This window comes from Chinchilla lanigera, unplaced genomic scaffold, assembly GCF_000276665.1.
Source record: "Chinchilla lanigera isolate Chin_1 unplaced genomic scaffold, ChiLan1.0 scaffold00018, whole genome shotgun sequence".
In the NCBI taxonomy this organism is placed as follows: Eukaryota; Metazoa; Chordata; class Mammalia; order Rodentia; family Chinchillidae; genus Chinchilla; species Chinchilla lanigera.
In genome coordinates this window covers 17377807-17401039 of record NW_004955419.1, presented here as the reverse complement: position 1 = coordinate 17401039, position 23233 = coordinate 17377807, and the positions used below count along the sequence as shown (strand labels likewise).

General features: G+C 37.3%; 1 protein-coding gene across 1 annotated transcript in view; it reads left to right on the top strand.

The window, feature by feature from the left end:
• LOC102017879 (A-kinase anchor protein 2) overlaps window positions 1–23233 on the top strand; it is a gene marked incomplete at its 5' end in the record, with an annotated part of 466044 nt that overhangs the window by 5270 nt on the left and 437541 nt on the right.

The window sequence follows — 23233 nt, the reverse complement described above, 5'->3', positions numbered from 1 at the left end:
GAAATTATTTTAAAATTTGTCTAGTTGATTCCTTACTGTTGAGGAATGGGTGTACATCATCTGCTGCAGTTATAGTGTTAAACATTTTTAAGGTTTTTAACATTTAAATTTTTAAACAGTTTATTCAATCAACAGATACTTTATTTTTTTTTCTGGTACTGGAGATTGAATTTAGAGGTCTTCACACTGAGCTATATCCAATTGTTCAGGCTAGGCTCAAACTTGCAATCTTCCTGCCTCAGCCTCCTGAATGTTGAGATTTCAGGCATGTGCCACTATGCCTAGGTAACATAATTTTTGAGGATCTTTTTCATCCTCAGCAGAGTTCTAAGCACTGAGAATATGGCATGGAACAGTTAAACACCATGTTAGTAGAGGAGACCAGCAATACATATATACTTCAATGTCAGGCAGGGGTAAATATTAAGAATAAAAATAAAGCAGGTTAGGAGTCTGAAGGGGACAAAAAGGATTATTTTTGGTAGACTTGTCAAAGGACAGGCTTCTGAGGTACTAAGTGTTAGTAGACTTGAACACACGGGGGCAAGCCACACAGAATAAGGAAGAGCAGTTGCAAAGGTCCTGAGGCAGGATGAAGTTTTCATGTTAGTCGTGGATCTAAATGAGTCAGATTATCAGCAACCTCATCAACGAAGTATCTTCTTTCCTGAACTTCCTGTATAGATTTAATATTTAGTTGGAAGATTTATTTTCAAGCAGGGCCCCATGATATTCTATTCTGAATGTCATTCTCATGCTTCCATTTGTTTAAATGGAATGGATATAAAATTATAGAAACATATTATTTCCCCTTATAATTCAATAAGACATTGTCACACTGTGTTCTGGCATTAGCTGTTGCTCTGGAAAAGCCTGAAGCTAGTTTGATGATTTCCTGTTTGTGGATGGTTTCCCTTCTACTCTCTGCTTACTCCGGTAATTTTTATTTTTATTTTGGACTTAGTGCTGGTCTTTTTTTTTTTTTAGTACATGTTTGCAGTCTATAATGTTTGCATTCCATGTGTGGAGTTCTACATGTACAGAACACATCTTCGCTCCTCTCTTCATCCCCTCCCCCGCTTCATAACTTTTCTGTGATATTTCACATTGCAAGTCACAATGTTGGTTTTTTCTTGAGGACAGAAATTCCTTTGATCTGAAGATTTTATATTTTCTTTCTTTTAATGACGATTTTTTCTTTCTGGCTTTCAATTTTGCAAAGATCCATTTCTTGTGTTCTCTACTACAGGAGCAGCTCGTAGGCCTGCCTCCTGTATCTATGACTCTTAAAGCGCTTCCATATTTTTCCTGACTTGCCCATGAGTTTTTATTACATGAGTTTTTATTACATTCATGTCTGTTGGTAATTGACTTTTTAAAAGCAATATTGGTTTGATTCTTATTCTAATGTAGCTTTCACTCTGTAATTGTCTTATTGTCACTTTCACTCTATTTCCTGGCTCTGCTAGCTCATTTTGCACTTGTTTTTTTAAAAGGGTTTGTAATTTCCTTAATTTCTTTGAATGTATGGAGTTTTATTATTTCTTGTGTTTTTTTCTGAAACATAGTTATATATTTGCTCATTCCTTTTTAAAAAATAATAACTACATATAGAATCAATGCATTCTGAAGGTTTTGCATATATTACCCATTGCCAAGAGGAGGCAATTCTATCCAAATCTTCTATTTGCCCAAGAATAAGTAGGAGAGAAGGAGAGAGCCTTGACTCTAGATCAGGTATGTTGTTTCACAAAGTTCTTTACAACTCTGCTATGTATTTTATTCAAAAAGGCCTCAAAGTGAAAGAGCAGATTACTTAGCCCATATCATATATCCTTGCTTCCTGGGTGAGTGTATATACGTGTGTGTGTGTGTGTGTGTGTGTGTGTGTGTTTGTGTGTTGTGGGGTAGACAGACATTTGGCATCTATTTATTACTACTTAGTTGACACTGATAAGCATCTGGGAAGGGAGGTGGAGGGCAAGTCATCTACAAAAGTCATTCCTGATTTTCTTTTTCCTTCCCTAGATCTCTTGCCTTTAGCTCTCCTCCAGCATTAAATTTTAAGTTCTCGGATCTTATGGATAAAGACAGAGGGTGCCCACAGACCTCCCGTTAGTGTCAGCCTCCTGAATGCATCACGCTGTATAAAACCAGCTCCTCTATCTACAGCAGCTTTTCCCAGGACCTGTCCATACCTCTCCTCCTCCAACCCTGGAACTCCAGGAACTCTCTCCTTACTTCAAAACCAATGGGCATCTGTGGGAGTGTGTATCACCTTTTAGGGGTCTCCATTGATGTCATAAAAATTTTATCCTTTTGGGCAGATAATTCTAACAGTCTGTAATTGGAGACTCTTAGTTCTTTGCTAATTTCAGAGGAGATACACTTTTCTTTCCAATTTTTCATTCTTTTTTGGGGGGTACTGGGAATCAAACCCACAACCTCACGCTTGCCAGGCAGGCACTATACCACTGAACTAAATCCCCAGCCCCTAATTTTTCATTCTTTTAGTTCATTTCTGCATATTTCAGGGAAATACAGAGAAAACTTACCCTTACCTTTGTATCTGAGTGAATGAATCAATGAAACTTCCATTCCTATGAAATTCTTTCTGTTTGCTTTTTTTTTTCTCTTATTCTGAATATGTAAAGCCAAAAGTTCGTGAATGAGTGGTAAATATCTTGCAACAGAAGCATTTGGAAAGTGGCGTGCGGTGGATATTCTTGGTCTCACACTTCAAGTCCACCCTCTGCCCCAGCCCCCAGCTTTGTGCCCCATGATGCTGACCTCTCTGTGCCTTCCCTAACTTGACTCTCTTGCTGTTGGACTTCCTGTTGGGTCTGTCAATGGCAGGCAGCAGCAGGAAAGCCAAGGTTGGAAAAAAGTCAGGTCAATGCACGCATTGTGCAGTCTCTATCCTGGCAGGGCGGTGGGTGGGCACTGGCTGCCTTCCTCTGCTGAAGGCCAGACCTCTTGCCTGCAGCCCTCACCTCCAGCTCCAGCTGTCTTTCTAGATCAGGCTAATGACTTCCTCTTTTCACATTCTTCTGTAGGTGTGGCTGCGGCTTCCTTGACACTTGCCTAGCCCAGGGTCCTTCACTCTCCTTTCAGTTTCCCTTGATTCTGCTCATGCCTTTGTAAAGAAGTCCATTTACAAAGCTCTCCTTGGGCACTCAGTCTGAATATACCATTTATTTCTAGCTGGGACCCTGACACAGGGTGGGCGAAGGACAGAAGTATTTAAAGTTTACAGAAGCCTAATTTATATCACCAGGATGGTACTTGGCCAGTTTTGTTTGGGCGTATATTCCGGCCATGGGGTCCAGGTTCCAATACAGGAAGAGATACATTCTTCTGAGCATGCTCACAAACCACAAAGGACAAGCTCCAGGCCCACAAGGTACCAACACGTTATTTGCTTCCCACTGAAAATTCACTTTGCTTATAGGAAGTTGTAATAAAACATTCCCCCAATTTGACTCCTCAGAGGAAAGAGCCGTCTCAGTCATGAGAAGAGGTAATTAGAATTTTATTTTATTTAAGAAAATAAAATTTTATTTCTTTTTATTAGGAAGGAACTTCACTAGGCAGAATTTTGTTTCCATGAATAGTCTTTTATAGTGATTGACCCACCATTTCAACATAAGCCACAGTTGAGCATAACATATCAAGGAATGCTTCCTAAATTGCTGTGGAGTCAATAAATCTATTCTATTTTGTTTAATCTTCTGTTTCACAGTTAGTATAAAAACATAAAACATAGTCTAATCAACAAGTGTGTTTTACAAGTAAAATGCAAAAGATCTCTATTTTAAGGATCTTACATTTCATCTATTTTTTTTTTTTCTTTTTGAGATAGGGCCTCACAAAATAGCTCAGGCTGGTTTTGAACTCGCTGTATACCTCAGGATGGGCCAGATCTTGTTGTCTCATTCTCCTTAATGCTGGGATTACAAGCCGGTGTTACCAAACCTGGTTCTGCTTAGTCTATTTTTATATAGTATTTCATAGCTGGAAAGTAAGTTTTTGTTTAGATTTCATGTCTTGCTTTCAGAACCTTCATTTGTCTGTTGATTCTGTTTGTATATTCCTTCAACCTGTAATCATTAAGTACCTACTGTGTCCTAGACATGGTTCTGGGTACTTGTGATACAAATGTGAAGAAAACATAGTCCCTTCCTTTGCAGAGGCCACATTCTAAAGAGAAACAAACATAACTGGTCAAGTAGTTCAATGAAATATCCTCCATGTTATGCTAGGGGAAGTTTTGGTGGAATGCAGTAATTTCTGTGAGAGGCACATATTGAGGGGAACAGAAGCCAAAATGAATTTTAGGAATCTAGGGATTTTAAGAAGAGCTACAAATCCAAGTCTCTAAGATTAATTTAGCATAAAAACACTTTGTGCTTAATGTCTGAACTAGTTATTTCACAATGGGTTAAGCCATTTTCTAAAAAAAAAAAAAGTAATGAAAAATATGCAAATTGATTCCAATATTAAGAATAGTTTGAAAAATTGACCTAAACTTCTAATGTTTTTGTTTGCACTAAAGAGTCTCTTGACTAAATATTCCCCTTTCATGACCCATGCTGCAGCCTTGTGGACAAGCCTGCCCTCTAGAGGGACCAGAAACGCATTCTTTTCAAATGATAGCTGCAAGTGGGATTACTAAAATAAAACAAAACAATGCAAAGAACAAAAACACAAATAAAATAAACTAATGAACCAGAACAAAAACAGACCAAGATTTGCTGGTTGCCGAAAAACCTTGTTATATCCTTGATTTGTTTTAGCATCTTCACTGAAATCACATCAAAAATCTCTGACCTTTTGAAGAGCATTAAAAACTGACCAACTTATCTCTGCACCATTCATAAAGAAGACAGTCCAGAAGCAGCTGTGATGTCCTCCGTCCCTCCATGCCTGTTCTACCTCTTCTCCTCCGGAGGGAGGCGCACAGCATTTAAAATCAAGGGTACCAGTAATACGGTCTCACTTTCTAGGACATCACCTCTCACACCACGGGCACAGCAATCACGTGGGGCCGTGACTCTGTAGGTCTTGTTGGAGTGGGGTGGGTGCTGGAGAATCCATACTCACAACAAGCTCCTCGGGAAGCGATGCCGTTGGCTGTCCACCACACTTCGAGCAGCAGTGTTGACAGTGCAGAGACAGAATGTGGGGCTCGGTGTGATGCAAGAGGTGGGGGTCTTAACCTCCCCTACTCCACCAGCCCTCCTGGTAGGGGTTTCTGCTGGTAATTGGGAGTTCAGCAATCTGTGTGTGGAACAAAATAAATATTCAAAGCAATACCTGCCTCTTCAATGTATTTGTTATAACAGCAGTCCCATGTAAATGAGAAAAGCAAAATTTTTGTTGTTGAAAATCAGAGTGAGTTAGGGATTGTGTAAAGGCAGGTAAAGGTAATATTATTTCAAGTTTTTGATGCCTTTATTTTTTCCCTTTCATTATGAATTACATAGGAATAAAAATAAACATTTTTATTGGTAAACACTTGTGATACATAATAGTTAAATTTGTCTTGGGGAACTGGTCTATGTACATGTCACACCTTAATAAATTTTTACTTCTCTTTCCCCTCCCTACCCTCCTGTTTACCCACTTCTCAGATCCCTTCCCCTCACCACAAAGTCTGCCTTCCTGTTTCCTATTCTCTCTTCCATTTGGCTCAAGTAAAGGTAATCTTATCTTTTAAAAATATGAACTTGAAGATTTCTGTGACCATAACTTATTTACCATGTAAACATATTTTCTTCGGCTAGTTCCTTAGTATTTGAAAAATAACTGATGAATCCAATTACCTGTGACCTCATTTGGCTGAAAATCAGTAATGTCTTATTCCAAAAGTCAAATTCTGATTACGAAGATGCAACTATCAAATGAATAGTACATGTTAGGCCACGAAACATGTGATATGCCATTTCTGAACAAGATTAGCAAACTTAGAAACTCTTACTATTATACACAAGGAAGGAGAAACTTCTTTCGTAACAGATAAGTCAAGCGTGTTACAGTGTTCAAGCGTGTTTTCATTTATGTAAGATAGGAGTCATCCCTCAAATTTTTGCATTGTTTTGAAGCTCAACATTATAAAGATTGTACTATCTGAGAACTAAACACTTACAGAACAAGGTTCGCTTATGGGCTGTTGATTGCTTAATGAAATGATGGCTCTCCAAACCTAATTAAACTTGAGCGAATTAAAATACAGCATTAAGGATGCTCTGCCTGTCTTCCCCTGGTCCTCATCAGCTACATAATGTGCTATCCTGTTCCTTTAACTGTAGGTCTTGAAATTAAAAGCATTTTATTATACGAGGGTGATGTGTGTCTGACCTCAGTGCAGAGTAGCAGTGTCCCATCTTGAAAGAACAAAAATTGTTATGTATAAAATGCTCCACTTACTATTTAAAAATTTTTATTAGTACATGTTTGCAGTATGTAATGTTTATGTTCCTTGGGGGGAGTTGGTACATGTACATAACACATCTTTATTCCTTTACAAAACCTCCTTCCCTTCCCCTCTATCTCTTAATCCTCTTTTCCTTCGAGAAATATCTATCTCCTTACTTCCTAATCTAGCTTTTATTTTGCTCTTTATTTATAATGTGGGCTTCTCATATAAGAGAAGCCACGTGATATTTAAGCTTATATATCTGATTTATTCTCGTAACATTATGGTCTCAATGTAGATCCATTTTCCCACAAAGGTCTCAAGTTTTTCCTTCTTTATGGCAGAGTAGTACTTCATTGTGTATAATGTATCATGTTTTCTTCATCCATTCATCTGCTGATGGACATATAGGTTGCTTCCAAGATTTAACTGTTATGAACTGTGTTCATATAAATATGGGTATGCACGTATCACTGTAACATGATGTCCTTAACTCTTTTGGGGAGATACCTAGCAAGGCAATAGCTGGGTCATATGGAATCACCACACTGATCTCCACAGTGGTTGTACTAGTTTACAGTCCCACCAACAAGGTAGAGGATTCCCCCAACCCTGCATGAAATGCTATACTTTTTAAAGCCTCCTTCTAAAATGCCATTCTTTGAATATGGCAACCTTCCTTTCTGTGCATTCATATTTCTCTTGGGGACTAGAAAAGTGTTCCTAAAATTAAAATCCCAGTTACTTTGACATTTGTCATTCTCTGTCCAAATTTTGCTGTTTCATGAGACTCTGCTCTGGGTGATAAAAATCGGAGATCTTTGTTTGTTCTAGTGGTGCTGGGGATTAAACTTACAACCTAGCACATGCTAGGCAAGTGCCATGCCTCCGAATGACATCCCCAGTCTCCCAACATTGTTTTTTTCAGTCCAAGGATGTTTTTGTAAAATTTATAAACAAAGATACTTTTGTATTCTTTCTCTTTCAAAATGCCTTTAAAATGATATGAGCTTCAGGCTGTAGGACACCTGGGCTACCCATGAGTGGCGTTGAAGGTCCCATTGACCTGTCTCTGCCCTCATCTCCCTCATCCTCCAGCTCTTCCCACCAGCTTGTTGCTCATTCCCGTTGCAGGCTTTGCAGTGGCGACCACTTCTTGGACAGTGCACCCCTCATGCCTTAGTGAGGCTGCCTAAAGCCGCTTCTCACCCCGCCCCAATGTATTCTAATCCAGTTCTCAATTTGTTTCTAGTATGATTCTTTAGTATCTAAAGTTGGTTATTGATAAATATTGATTAATGTGTGTACACAAGGGCTGGCACTCTGTCCATTTCTTCTGTGTGCTCAGCTTCTATGAAATACCATACCTGGTTCTTAATTGGCTTTCGTGAAATATCCATTGAACCTTAATCCCTAAAGAATTGAAAGCAGGGAAGTTTTATTAATTTTTAAAGAGCTGGTCTCAATTTTAGTACTTTTTAATTCTAAAAAAAATCAATGTTTCCTTAAATTTTGTCATTGCTTTGTCACAATCATTTAGGATTCACATCCTTCCTGTGGCAACTCAATTTTATATAGTATTTTAAAAGGCAATTGTAATGTCTTTCTGACAGTATAAACAAAAAGCAAGAATATAAAGCATAGAATTGTCCTTAAAAATATCCATCATGTATCTTGAAATGTGAAGATGTCTCCTTATTGTTAAAAATTGAATTATTTTAATATTGTACCATTGTTAGACCATCAATAAGTCTTTGTTACAGTGTGTCTGTGTATCTGTAGAGAAAGGAAAACAATTGAAATGTTACTTTAAAAAAATCAGAATAAATTGGGCACTGTCAGAAAAAAAAAAAGAATTGAAAGCAGAGAGTCAAACAGATATTTGTATAGCCAGGTTCATAGAAGCATTTTCCATAAAAGTCAAGAGATCTAAGCAACCCGAGTATCTTTCAACAGATGAATGGATAATGAATTCCCGTGTAGCCACATGATGGAATATTATTCAGCCTTAAAAATGGGTGAAGTTTGGATACATGGTAAAACATGGGTAAACCTTGAACACATGTGAAGTGAAATTAGCCAGATACAAAAGAGCAAATACCACATGATGCTACTTATCAGAGGTACTCAGATTAGGCAAATTTATAGATAAAGTAGAATAGAAGGTGGGGTGGATAAGGAGTTATTGTTTAATGAGTATGTAGTTTCAATTTGGAGAATTAAAAAGTCCTGAAAATAGATCGACAGTTGCACAATATGGTGAATATACTTTATGCCACTGAACCATGCCCTTGTAAATGGTTGCAATGTTAAATTTCATGCTGTGCTTACTTTGTAACACACATGCACACATACACATGCACACACACACTCACAGGCACACCTTGTATACTCTCTATGTAAGCAATAGCCTCTATCCCTGTTTTATAAGGTGGACTATTAAAAAAACTGTTGAGTCCATGCACTCTGAGAGGCTGAAGCAGGAGGATTTCAAGTTTAAGTTTATAGATTTCCCTATTTTGAACATTTCGCATAGACAAAACCATGTAACATGTGGTCCTTTGTGACTGGCTTCTTCCACTTAACTTTCAAATTTTAAAGTTCATTTACATTATAGTGTCGGTACTTCATTTCTTTTCATGGCTAAATAATATTTCATTGTGTAAGCAGAATGTTGACAGATATTTAACATTTTGTAAAGATGGAAGTGAGTTCTAAGCAAAATTATGTAATACATGATTAGAAATGATACATACTTTACTCTAACTGAAAGTGTGTTACTCCATTAAAAACTTCTTTATAGAAAATTCATAGAAAATGCTTACATAAAGAAAACAACTATTTAATACAAATAAAATAAATGCACTTAAATGAAAAAAAGGGTCCAAAAATGAGTTTGTTTTTACATTGTTGGTGGCTTTTTGAGATACAAATCTGAGCAAAGTATATTTTTAAATGTAATTGTGCCTTTCAAAAATTATTTTTATGATACTGGGGATTAAACCCAGGACCTTTGTATTGAGCTGTATCCACAACCCTTAAATTTTATTTTTTTTTAAATTTTGAGACAGTCTCACTATGTCCCTAAGTATCCCAGGCTGGCTTTGAACTTGCAGTCCTGCTGCCTCATCCTCCCAGAATGCTGGGATTATATACATGTGCCACTTTGCCTGGTACCTTTTTTAGAGGAGTCTCTCTCTGTCTCTGTCTCTGTCTCTGTCTCTGTCTCTGTCTCTGTCTCTGTCTCTGTCTCTCTCTCTCTATATATATGTATTTCTCTGTGTTTTCCCTGGACTAGAAGGGCACAGGTCCAGGCTAATGAATGGAAGTTGTTTTTCATTCTTGTTTTATGCAGAGGTCAGTGGTGACATCACAGACAAATTTCTTTCACATTTATTGATTTGCAGTCAGTTTCAATTCTCTCCAACTCTCAATTTTTATCGATTGATTCCGTTCCTCACTCCATTGCTCCGGGTTCCAGAAGTCCATGCTTTTGTTTGCTGTTTGGATTAGAACTTTTAGGTATCTGCTACTTTTAGGTCTAGCGCTGCTGCCAACAGAAGCCTAGCAATCTGCAGCTTCCAAGTCAAGAAGCACAGCAGGAAGGGGTATGTTGGTTAGATAGGATTCTCTGTGAGCTAACAAACAAAGCCAGCTCTGGCTAATAATGCAAAAGCGAAATGTTTGGAGAGGATGTGGGAGTATTCAGGAGCACTGAAGGAGGAGATGAAGCACTGTTTCCCAAAGGACAAGAAGCCGAGGCAGCACCAGGTATCTGGGCACCAGGATCTCATGGACAGTCTCTCCGAGGGCCAGCAGCTGGAGTGCACAACTTCCAATGATGTTTGGATTTTGAGTCACTTGCCTCTCCTAGAATACCAAAAGGAGAGTGGAGAAGAAATAGAAATAGGAGAATAAGGAAACATTGGCTATATTGTCAGAAGAAGAGAGAAGGGTCCTGGACAGATAAGAACAACTGTGCTTTATGGGAGAACATGGACATCGCTCTACTGCACCAGAGATGACCTGAGATAGTGCCTGTGGGCCAGGCCAAATGTTCCTCAAGAATTAATGTGAAATTTGCTCTAATACCTAAAGACACAGAAAATCCAGGCCTAAAATGTTATCCCTGAGAGCCCTATTCAATGATTTGACCCCAAGAACAAAACTAATCAACCAACAAAACACAGGAAACAAGAAAGTGATAGCTCAGGGTTGGTTACCTGGAAGGTATAAATGAATGAGGTAGTGTGCACAGAATTACTGGGAACGTCTTTTTAAAATGATGCCTTTGGTTTTAGAGTACTCAAGTGATGTAGCTTTCTGCCAACCCCTAGAGAGAAAAACCAGAAATGCACTACTAATTTGTTTATAAAATGACTATTTGCATATGGAGGAAAGTTTGGTTTGCTGCTCTTTGTAGCAGGAAGGCCTCCAACCAGCTCATTTAAAAGGGAAAGGGCCAAGACACATCTTTGCTCCATTCCACTGGAAATATGTTATCTATTAAGAGACCTGTCAAAGTACAACTGAGACTTTTAGTTAAAGCGTGGCTGAGGATTAATCATATATAAGAGAAAGTAATTATGCATAGATTATGTCTCTGGGCAAAGGCAGAGATAGGATATGTGAAAGGGAAATCCACGATCTGAGACACAGAACATTTCTCTGTCTCTTTTTAAATTTGGTCTGTAGCAAACTGATTAACCAACCTACAAGGAGGCTATGTTGTCCGGGAAGGCAGTATTAGTTATCTGAGGGTTTCTTGAGACTGTTCTCATTTCCGATGATGCACAGAGCTGCTTTCCTTCCACTGGTGCTTCCGCCTCCACCTTCCTTGCATTAACCCTGCATCCTTCTCTGATCAGATCTCAAGGTATATCTCTAGACTTGACTTTGCAGGTGACACTAAAATGAAGATTCCATGTGAACATCAACAGCAAGGGGGCTGTCTCTATGCTCTCAGGTCTCAGGTCCTCTCTGGTTTCCCTTCCTAGAACAAAATATTTGTAGGCTAGAAAAGAGTAACTGAGGTCAGAGATATTGCCATTGCCTAATGTCTGCCTAGAACTGGAGTGGAAGCTTAGGCTTGCAATTGCTTAAACAAAACAAAATAAAACAAAGCAAAACAAAAAACAAAAATTCCCTCACTACACAGTAAGCTTATAAATAAAGCTACAGGAGGAGGGTCAAGAGACTTGCCCTTTTCACTATTTAGTATGATTTTAGTTGAGAGGTTTTTAGAGATGCTCTTTTTCTTTTTATCAAATTCAGGATATTCCCTTATTTCCTTCATATGCCAAGTGCTTTTATTTTTTAATTTTGTAAATGAATGTGCTACCATTGTCAGACACATTTTTCTGGGTTGAATGAGACACTATGGGTTCCTTTGGCTACTATTTTATGGAGGTTTTATGTTTGTGTTGCTTACTTTTCTTTTGTTGGTAAGACAAAATACCAAATGCCCAAAATTAAGGAAGGAAAGGTTTATTTAGCTCACAGTTTGTGCAGGGTTCAGTACATAATCAGCTGGCTCCAAGGTGGGGTGGCACATGGACAGCAGTTCAGGGCAGTGGAAAACAGCAAACGCAGCAAGAACGAAAAGGGAGGAGTGGGAAGAGCAATGCTCTTTCCCTCCCTTATGTTGTATGCAGGCTACCCGAGCCAGGGCGAGTGTAGCACTCACACCCATAATCCCAGCACTGGACCATGGATCACTCAAAACTCTAGAAGGCTGCCCCATGACTGCATGAGGCTTTGGGGGGACATCTAGACACAAACCATAGCAATGTTCATGCAAAGTGTCACCTGTAAGTTTCTTTTCTTATAATGCTTTTGTTGGTTTTTACTGTCAGTGTTATTTTGGTATCATAAAATTAACAGGGAAGGGTATCTTTTGTCTGTGTTTTCTGTAAGAGTTTAGGTAGGGGGTGTTATTATTTCTATTTTAAATGTTTGATAAAATTCTCTAAGGCTATGGTCCAGAATGAATTTTTCTTGGTTGGAAGATTTTTAATTAAAATTATTTTTTTTATGTTAAAGAGAATGAAAAAAAAAACAATATAAATAATACAGAATTTCAAAACATGATAGGAAATTAACAATGGTTATTATATTGCATATTGTTAAAAATTGATATACTACAAATATTTTTAAAAATTTTTTGTGTTAATAATTTGCATTTTCTAAGGAATTTGTCTATATCATCTAAGTTGTTCAATTTATTGAGATGATGTTTTTCATAATATTTTCTTTTTAACGTGCCCATGAATCTATAGTGACATTTTGACTTTCATTTCTGAGATTTGCTTTTGTGTTCTGTTCTTTTTTTAATTTTTAAAGAGATTATTATGAGGCTGGGGATATAGCTCAGTGGAACAGCACCTCCCTGGCAAGTGCAAGGTCCTGAGGTCCATTCCTGATACCAAAAAAGAAGAGATTATTAGTTTTTCCAAAGTACCATCTTTGTTTTTTGAATATCCTATAGTATGATTTTTACCTCATTGATTTCTTCTTTTTCTTCTTTTTTATTTGCTTTCTTGTATGTATTTTGAGTTTAATTTTTCCTTAGTTTAAAATGAACTTAGTTCATTAAAATATTTTTCTTTTTCTAATATCAATATTTCAGTTATAAATTTCCTTTTAAGTACATTAGCTACATGCCACGAATTTTGATTTGTTGTGTTTTTGTTATCATCTTGTTTAAAACATTTTCTAATTTCCATTTTGATTCCTTTTCTTGACCCACAAAATGCCATTTCATGTTGCTTTTCTTATCCTGAAGAAATTCCTATCAGATGTTCCTGTGTGACATGTTTTTGGCTATGACAAACAATCTTAGATTTTGTTTATCTGGGAATTTCACCTTCATTTTGGAAGGATATTTTTACTGGATATTGAATTCTAGACTGACAACTTTTAAAGCATGTTTGGCATTTTTTGTCATTCACTTTAATTATTTCTGCTAAGAGGTCGCTTGTCATTCTTATTAGGTAAACAGTGATTACCCCATAAAAGAACACTGTGCCAGCCTGAATCTGGGGTTCTGAGACCTCCAGAATGGCTTGCAGAGACAGGTCTAACTCAGGTTTATTGAGTGACTTTTTTATCTATAGGCTGAGATTTGGAAGAGTGTATCCTCCCTTTCTCCTCTCACTCTTTGCTTCCTGTCTGCCTGGGTTGAATAGCTTTCCTCCGCCATGCCATTCCACCATGCTATTTCTGCCTTGGAGCCAGAACATACACTGAATCCTCAGAAACCATAAGCCAAATAAATCTCTCCTCTTTTAAATTATGGTGTCAAGTATATGTGCCGGCAATGGGAAAGTGACTAATGCAATAAGCTTAACACTAATCTGGTGATCTAGTAATAGAAAAAGCTTCAGCAAAGCAAAGTACTCTCCCATAATTTGGTTGGCCAGAGTTGGGATGTGTGTGTGTTATTCTTTATCATCCCGTCTCCTTTTTACTACATATTAACAAAATATTTCATATTCTGTTGGCAGAATACTGTCTCTGCTTAGATGCACTAGGGCTATTCAACTTCCAGCATCTCAATCATCCCAGGCAAGGCTCAACTCCAGATTGTTTTAATTTAATACATAAGAACAATGGTACTGACACCTCCTTGGCAGGGACATTTTGCCATCAGGCTTTGCTTAGTCAATAATTTCCCCATTCTAGCCTTAGCTGCGTTTTTCCAGCTGTACTGTTTACCACTTATGCATAACTTGTCTCTCTGTGATGATTCTTCACACTTACCATGTCTGTGGAAATGTTTTGGAAGATGATGGAAGACTACCACATTAGGTAATATCCCAACATCTCTCAAGGCACTCTGCCATGATAAATGTCTTAGGATAATACCCAGAAGAGAGAAAAAGATGAAAAATTTCAACATGCAAAATTGAGACAAATCACCTTTTTCCACCCTCGGGAAAGAATCTCAACTAAATACAGTCAATCAAGTTGAGTAGAGGAAAACAGTCAGTGTTCTACTCATGCTTTGCTTTGGGAAAGATTAGCCTCATGTCCCTAAAAGAGGAAGAGAGAGACCTGCTCCCCCTGCTTTCTGCTCTAACATTTGTTTCATTCAAAAACTTGGATAGCTTTATCTTTTTTTCCTTCAAGGCAATATTCTGTGACCACTGTGAAAACAGAGAAGAAAACAGGAAGAAATTACTCTTTGTCCACTGTAACCCAATTACTTAGCTAATAGAAAAGGTAGTCCAGGGCCAGGAAATGGCTACTAGGTAAATAGTGCTGCCATCATTAAGACAGCACACATGGGGAAGAGGAGCAGATTTATATGAAAGATGATTTCAGTTTTGTACCTGCTGAGTTTGAGGCTCCTATTATTATAATTGTTAAGATTAGAGGTATTTTATATTTTAATTTTATTTATATTTTTATATTTGAGGTATTTTATTTTTTAAAGTAATCATTAAGGCATTTCAAATAGATTTGGGTAATAACTGGTAGGAACTTGGCTATCTGAGTGGAGTTTAAGTCAATTAATATAGATTTGGAAAACATACAGTAGGTAAGGCCGTAGATACAGAAGAGAAAAGGTCCTGAATAAATTCCCAGGGAAGACCAACATTTTCAGTCTAGGCAAAGGAAAATGATCAAGCACAGTTAAGAAGGCATAGAAGAAGTACAAGACATGGGCTGGGGATTTAGCTCAGTGGCAAAGCACCTGCCTGGCAAGCACAAGGTCATGAGTTTGGTTCCTGGTACCGGAAAAAAACCAAAAAAAAAGAAATACAAGACAAAAAAGAGCAATGTTTCAGAGAAGAAGGTGTTCCATGAAAAAGAAATAATTCAGAGTCAAATGTTTCAGAGTAAATTATTAAGGGAGAATGAAGTCTCAGCAGGGTATTTTTAAAAATTGTTTATTGATACTATATATATAGATATATAGATATATGAATTCATTATGGGGAATCTGTACCTGTACATGATATATCTTAGTTCCTCTTTTTTTCCCCATTCCCCTCCCCATTCTTCAGCCCCTTTCCCCCTCTTTATTTACAAAGCTTTGTTTCCATTTCATCATTTTTTTCTAATTTTTTTGTCTTAGGGATACGGAATAAGCACTAAATACTTACAAGATTTTGCTCATTTACATTGATCTTACTTGCTACAGTTACTGAATCATTCCTTAAACAACATCTTTCCAATGTTCTCCTCTTGATTTTCATTTCTCTTAAAGACTCAGACATAAGGATGAGTCCTATTTCATTCCCCAATGGATTAAACAGATTATATTTTAGTTGTCTTTAGTTGTCCATTTTAGTTGTCTTTCTCATTTTTTACCAGACTTTCCCCTCAAGGTAAGAAAAACAAAACGTTTGACACTAGGATCTGATAACAACATTGGGCTTCATTTATAATCATTAAGATTTTCAAATAGATGCCATTTCTCAGGATACATCCTTATCCAGAAGAGGCAATCAATGGGTCTTTGCCAATGTCCAGCAGAGACAAGGTACAGACAGAGGAAATTAAAATCCTGAAAGAGGAAATCATTGCTAACTCAGCTGTTATAGTGCTTTTTTTCCTGACAAGAGGTAAGCCAAAATTTAATTACACTGCTGATGATCTTGGCTTGATAAGTGTAATGGCTGGAAGGTCATAGATGACTAGAAATCAATAACTTTTTCTCAGTGAGTAATACTACATTTGCTTTGAGATATTTTATCTCAGCATGAGATTCAACATGTAAAACTTTCTACCCATCTTTAAAGAGAGAACTCCGAAATGCAATTCGTCAACAGCAGACCCAAGCTTAGGGCTGAGGTCTTTCCTGGTAGATCGTTTTAGAAATTTAAAATGATCACTCTGATTTAATCATTACAAATTGTGTACATGTATTGAAATGTCAGACTGTACCCCATAAATATATATTTATTATGTGTCAATAAAAATACATATTAGGAAAAAAGGAAGAAATCTATGCATCAAGAAACCCTCCAGGTGCTGCATCTCTGATTACTGGAGGCAAGGTCTCTGTCTGGAACTACCTTAGTTTCTTATTGCTGCTTCCGCCCGTCGACATCCCAGCTTACATCGTGCCAAGCTGTGGCTGTCAAAGGCTTTCTATTGACAGTGCTAACTTAAGTGGAAATGTTTTCTTTCTGGAGCTATACAATGGCCAAGAGAAGAGAGTCTTAAGACAATTGTTTCAGAAGTGAGAAGAGCAAAGAGATTATTCTAAGGGACAAATGGGAGGAGAAGGGAGCTGTCAGTGTGTGGAGAAAGAAGCCTCAAGATGACCTTGGATCTGGTTCCTCAGCTAGTCAGATGACCTTGTTTGCTTCTGTGCCACAGATAGTGACCTAGCCTTCATCAGGATCTAGATTCACATAAGAATAGAGGCTATTTTAAACTCCTCTGTGGTAATGCTGTTTTATATTTCACTGATATTTATTCTGGGAATTAGCCAACTTTCCTCAGTGACTCACATGTGCTTTGTGCAACACCAAGATTCCCAGGTGCTTCTACCTGCACCTGGGTCTGCCCAGTCAATTTCCTCTTACTAGGAGTACACAGTTTGTTTTTGATTCACATGGTGCAGTTTATGTTCAAACTTCATTCTCCAGTACTGAACTCAGGTGTACCTACAAAGGCCCAGACTCAGGGGGGCCCATTTTCTCTCCTGGGTAATCAGGACAGCAAGCCACAGTGGTGCCTAGACACAGCTGCCCCCAATAGGTGCTGTTCCGCAGCAGGTGAATGGGAGCTAGGGATGTGGCTCAGTGGTAGAGCACGTGCCTCACATGCTCCAGGCCTAGGTTTGATCTTCAGCACTGCAAAAACCAAAAGCAAACAAACACCACCACAGCAGGGGAATGATCCCCGTGTGGCTCAGTTCCAAAACTCAACCATGTCTTTGAACATTGCCTCAGAGAAAGGGCCCAACTGTGTGCTAAGAATAACTATCAGAGCACAGAACAAGAATTAAACTTTTTATATCACAGACCTCTTTTGCACTTTGTTGAAGCCTGTGAACTCCTTAAAAAATTCTATAAAATATGTAGGATTATGAAATTTTAAAAATTATGTTAAAATATAATAATTAAAATGTTCTGTAAAACAAATTTGTGATACTTGTAAGGTGTGTGCTTTTTAATCATGCACAAGCTCCAAAGCCTAACGGTGGATCAAATAACTAATTTCAAAGCTGTGATGTATGTAAATCATTTCAACATATCTGCATCAAGTGGAATAGAATGTGAAAGTACCTGTGACTTCTATTGGTGACAAAGTCACAGGTACTGCTAATCTTATTGTCATTCTTTATCTACATTCACAATAGGAAGAAATGCTAAATTTCAGTTAGAGATTTGAGAAAGCAAATACGTGGCTATTTTTCCTATCCAAGTTCATGAATCCCCAGGATTCTATCTGAGGTGAAGCGTTCTAAATTTACTTTTCATTTCCCAATATCTGTTATACATTTTGGTCCTTATTTATACTTTTGGTTTCTCATATCAGAGAAACAATGCAATATCAAAACGTGTGTCAAATGGGAAGGCGAACAAGAGAGGGGGACAGGAGGAAAAGAAGGAAGGGAAGAACAAAAAAGTAATATAAGGAAAACATGGAAATAAAGCTTTTGCATATAAGCGGGGGAAGAGGGGCTGAAGGGAGGGGAGGGAATTGGGGAAGAAAGAACGAAGATATATTATGCGCAGGTACAATGAATGTGATCATTACGTTTATCTTAAATGTACCAATAAAATTAACAAAAAAGGGCTTTGATTTAGACAATAATTAAAAAGGAAGAAAAAATAGGAAAAATAGGAAGCCTTACTTTTTAATGCACTATTGTCAGAAATATTAATTGTATTTCAAACCACAAACAACGTGTCCCAGCTTAGTCCTAAGCACAATTGTTTGCATTGTCATTTTTCAATATTTGTTGATGGAATTAACAATAGTATTGCTCTTCATTGAAACTCATCTATCAACTTGTCTGTTTTGCTCTGGACTATGAACTCTTTGAAATATAGTAACAGTGCCATAACAGGAGCCCAGGAAATGTTTATTGAATGAAAAATTTATGTTAATTCATATTCATGTGTTATATTGCAATCGGATTAACATCTTTAAACTGTCATCTGCATATTTTTGTAATATCAGGAAAGAGCGAGCTCTCACTAATTTCTGGCAGAATTCTGTTTAATAGCCCCCATGTATGGAGGATTTATTGTGTATCAGAGATGTAATGTCATGTAATACTCATAATGAACTTGCAGATGGATGTTATCCACCACTGAACAGTGCAATCCAGATGCTGATGAGGGTACAAACAGTAAACCATGGAAGGCACTTCACTAAGCACAATGGCATGGTGGGGGAAGACAGAGTTCGAGCCTGCAGATGACATACATTTCAGCAGGATGAAGACCTATAAGCCTGTTATGGTTTGAATCTGTGTGTCCCCCCAAAGCCTCAAGCAGCCATGGGGCAGACTTTTAGGGTTTGACTGCTTGTGGGTGTGAGAGCTACACCCACCCTGGGGTGGATAGTTTACATATGTAAGAGAGAGGAAAAGGTTGCTTGAGGCCATTCCTCCCCCATTCCACCCTGGTGTGTGGTTGCTGCTTTTGCTGTGTTCTGCCACCCTGAGCTGCAGCCCTCTGCCATGTGCCATTCTGCCTTATAACCTGCCAAGTATGGACTGACACCTCCACAAACTATAAGCGAAATAAACCTTTCCTTCCTTCATTTTGGGCATCAGGTATTTTGTCCCAGCAACGAGAGAAAAGTAACCAAGACAAAGCCTAATGAGACAAGATAATCAATGGCAGGCTAAGGGACTCTCATGACAAAAGGCACTGGGATTGGATGGAATACTTTTTATAAGAATGGTAAGTTTTTTTCACAGAGAGCTGAAGCAAGATAGGTTGGCATTTAAACTGTGGAGCTAAGTGTGTAGGCATTTTATCTGAAGTTCAGAAATACCACTGGCACCTTCAAACAGTATCCCAATTCTGTGTCTATCCCAAATCACTGTACATCAGATGATAATGATTTTGCAGGAGTGTCTCAGAAGACCATAGTAAATCTTGGTGTTTTCAAATTGAGTTTAATTAACGTCTCTCTGCCCATCTCCAGTAGAAGCATTGTGGAAAGAAATCAGGTAACTGGACTTGGGGTGGGAAAAGAAGCATCTAAGTGCCATGTTACCAACCCAGCAATGCTAATCTGAAACCCTGGTTGGCCATGGAAGTCCATAGTGAAGCATCATTAGTAGTGGTTCAGGTAGTTTTCCCAAATCAAAAATTTAAGATGATTAGTAGTATTGAGTTATTTGATCCAGCTTTTTCTCAGGGACTAGTGAAGGCAATTAAAGAGCTGTCATCTCTGCCATGTTTCTTAACTGAGAGGACCTTGAAATGTGTCCTGATGTGTATGGAAGGCTGACAACTTAATGTAGCGCAAAACATAATTTATTAACACTAATGACCAGAGTGTTTGCCACAAGAATGGTATAAATGAAACCATTTCTGAGAACATTTGCTGTGTTGATGTTTCTGGATCACTTTGTTTTGCTTACTCTTGGAAAAACATTGCCTTGTGTACAAATCACTTAAATAATCAAACAGTTGCATCTTCTGCAAATGTTTTTCATAGACTCATCTGTCTATGTACATCTTTGGTCTTTAAATATAAGGATGTAGGTCTCAGCTTGATCACACACTGGTCATATGGCTTTTTTTTGTTTTGTTTTGTTTTTTTTCTGGTACCAGGAATCGAACTCATGACCTTGTGCTTGCCAGGCAGGTGCTGCGCCACTGAGCTAAACCCCCAGCCTCTAGGTCATATGGTTTTGATGTGCCAATGCCCAGACTCCACTCTAGTCTCCCTGAATTACTTATATATATAATAAATACAAATTAAACATATTTGTTTTAGAGGACAGACTCAGTGTCCACATTGTTCAAAGTGAGAAGGAGTACTTTGAAGGGGGTTAAAGGCAATGTGTCTTATACATTTTTTAAAAAGTAAGACATTCACCATATATTCTGAGATGAAAAAGGATCTTAGATTTATATGTTGTATGTTCTGTAACAGCAATTCTCCTTGAGCTGATATTTCTCTGACTTCAGCATGAAGAATGACTGTGTATGTTTCAGAACAAAGGCTATAAAAATGCCTTTTAAGTGCCTTCAGGAGAGGCCTGGAAAATCCTGAAAGCAGCAGAAGGGAGTTGAAAAGGCAGTGAAAGAACTTGAGTGTGGCGTAAAAACAAAAGAGGTTAAGACATAACTATAATGTACAATAAACAAATGTTCCCTAGGGCACTTCGATCTCTGAGATGAGCACTCATATGCATATGCATACTTCGAATTTTACACACACATAAGCACAGACGCATACATGCAATGCTTCATATGTTCTGCAGCTGACTATAATCAGGCTGCACAGAAGCAGAGAAAGAGGATGAGATCGGATTAGTGTCTGATTGAATAGGGAAGTAGATCAGTTCCTCCCCACCTCCTTCTGATTTTCTTTCTAGGGGAATATTTTAACTATATCTATTAATAACATCGCCTCGAGGATATTGGGAGATGAAATTTACTTAGAAATGATCCAGTGTTATTTCCCATCAAATTTAAGGAATTTTTTTTTCTCTGGAATTCAAAATTCTGCTCTTATCTCTAGTTGAACAGATCTAGGAATAAGGACCCCCCAATTCTCTACACGACATCAGACAACACTGTTGTCTGTAAATATCCTGACCATTGAAAACTGCCTCTCTGCTATTCTTTGGTCTTCATTCAGGTTTTCTTTTTTAAATGAACTCAGGGGAATAAATTTCACCACACCCCCTTTCTTGAAACACTCTTTTAGAGGTTGGCAGAAACTCTTCCCATTGTTATGCGCCCCCTGCCACCTTATATTCAGGTCTTGCCCATCACAAAAAATGGCATTTCCAAGGAAAAATTATACCTTAATAATATCGAATCTTCCAGTCCATGAGGAGGAAAAATTATACCTTAATAATATCAAATCTTCCAGTCCATGAGGAGGAAAAATTATACCTTAATAATATCGAATCTTCCAGTTCGTGAGGAGGACATATATCATCTTTACCTGAGTATTATTTAGTTTTCCTCAACAATACTTTCCAATGTTTCAGTGTGTGGGGTTTGCATAATTTGATTAAATTTATCTCTAAGTATTTCACAGGTTTTAGAAATTAAGATATAATTCATGTACCATAATGTGTACTCCATTAAAGTGTATGACTTGTCAGTAATTTTGAGTATATTCACAAAGTTGTTCGAAAAGTACCATTCCATGTTTTTAAGTAGTATTTTAAGTTTCAATTTCCAATTACATAGAGTTGATAGTGCAGAAATATCGAAGTGAGTTTTACATTTCAACTTTGTATTTTGAGATCTTACTAAACTCATTGATCAGCTCTAGCGAGGATTTTAAACATTCCGTAGGATTTTCTACATAAGCGATCACATCATTTTTGATCACATCATCAATGACAGTGTTAATTCTTCTTTTTTATCTCTACTTTTTTTACTTCTTTATTTTCAATTATTATGAATCCTCCACTAAACTAATGAATAGCAGTGGTACGCAGACATCCTTGCCTTGCTCCCGATATTAGGAGAATCGATTCTTTTTTAACCAATAAACATAATGTAGCTTCCAGTTTTTCAAAACATAATTTTTTATTTATTGATTTTATTTCACTGATTTCTTACCTCACTTTCATTATTCCTTTCTTCTGTTTATTTTAGGTTTAATTTGATTTTTTCTATTCCCATAAGGTACATACTTAGAGCCTTGATTTTAAAGTTATCTCCTCTAATATTAATAGTTTGCATTATGAATTCCCTCTAATTACTGCTTAGTTGCTTCAGAAATTTTGAATTGCTGTGCTTTGATTTTAATTCAGTTAAAAATGTTTTCTAATTTACTTTGTGATTACTTTTTTGACTTACATATTGTGTAGGAGTGTCTTATCTAATTTTCAGATATTTGGGGACTTTTTCAGATATTCTAACTTGATTTATATTCTCTTTTGGTCAAATTTAGCTTAAATTGTAAGCTATCACATTCTACCTTCAAATGATATCACACTATTTTAGAAATAATACAACACCTTAGAAAATTATACTACCATTTCCTCCACCTTTGAGCTATTGTCACTCACCTTACTTCTAGATATGATAGAAAAACCCCATAACATGTTGTTTTTCTCTAAGTAGTCAATTACTTTTAAGGAGATCATTAAAATGAGAAAATATATTTTGCATTTTACGTGTCTGCCATTTCTGTCATTCTGCTTTCTACTGTGTAGCCCCAAATTTCCTTCTACTGTCTTCTTTCTACCCAAAGAAACCCTCTGAGCATTTATTGTAGTGCAGATCAGCTGACAATGAATTTCTTAGCTTTTGTTTATCTGAAAAGCACTTATTTCACCTTCATTTTTGAAAGATAATTTCAACATAAAAGAATTCTAAAGCAACACTTTCAGTGCTTTGAAGATTGAATTTCACTGTCATCATTTTTTTAATAGTTTCTGATGAAATGCTACACATATCTGTGACGCTTTGTATATAATATATATTTTATGGCGGCTTTTAAGATTTTCTCTTCATTACTGGATTTTAGTAGTTTGATTATGATACACCTTGGTCTAGTTTTCTTTATGTTTACTCTGCTTGGGGTCCATGAATGTATTCATGAAACCATGCTTAAAACATTTATGTATTAGAAATTATGTATGGGGGCTGGGGATTTAGCTCAGCGGCACAGCGCCTGCCTGGCAAGCACAAC